The sequence below is a fragment of the Emiliania huxleyi genome (genome assembly GCF_000372725.1).
Source record: "Emiliania huxleyi CCMP1516 chromosome Unknown EMIHUscaffold_173, whole genome shotgun sequence".
NCBI lineage: Eukaryota > Haptophyta > Isochrysidales > Noelaerhabdaceae > Emiliania > Emiliania huxleyi.
Window position 1 is genome coordinate 140,404 of NW_005200853.1, and position 965 is coordinate 141,368.

Genomic DNA, 965 nt, shown 5'->3' on the forward strand with positions numbered 1-965 from the left:
ATCTTGAACACGGCCTCCTCCGTCTTCACGCTGACTGAAAGGCCCGGCGCAGACAGAAAGTTGTAGAGCGCGTTGGGACGGCCGCGGAGGTCGGCGGAGCCTCCATACGCAAAGTTTATGTGAGGGTCGCGGAAGACCTTTGAGGCGAGGTCGCAGGCAGCGCTCTCAGATGCCAGGGGCGCCGCGCATAGCGGCAGCACGTGGGGATACCCTTCGTTCTGGCCGATGGGACGCGCGAGTTTTGGCCGAGTAATCTATTTTACTGCAGGTGGAAATTATTTGGCGCACATCCGCTTGCACGCATCTCCCACATTGCACGCATTCTCCCACAATCAGAGATAGAGAAAGACAACTGCCTGCCTGAGTAACACACAGGGTGTGGCGTCGTGCCGTCCTCTTCCCTCCCTTGGGTTGCAATTCTTCCTCCCTCCCGTTCGTCGCACTCGGTGTCGGCGGCGTGATCACCTTCGTATGCCACCTGGATTGGCGTCTGCGGTGGAGCGTTTACAATCGAAGCGCTGTGTACCGGCGCTGCTGTTGCAGCAGTCAAGGGGGGCCTGCCCGTGCGAGAAAAAGAATTCGTTTTCCCGCAACAAAAAGAATTTGCTCCGTACGAGCTGAGACCACCCAGGCCCGCTACCATGTGCCAACCCCCCTCGCGACGCTCCCGACTCTCCGCTCTCCCCGCTCTCGCGCTCTGCTGGGTGAGCCCACAAGGTCGCCTCTCGCCGGGTGTCGATTGCATACCAACCCCCCGTCTCACGCCGCTCATGTAGCTTGCTGCCGTGCTCTGCTTCCCATCCCTTGCTCACGCCAGTCCGAGCTGCCGCAGCAGCTCTTGGTTGCGCGCGATGTTGCGCAGCCGCTCCTGCGCACGGCGTGAGAGGGGCGGCTGGGCGTGTGTCTGAGGAGAGGAATGGGTGGGTGAGTGGGCGGCGGCGGCGGCGGGGGCGGCGGCGGCGGCG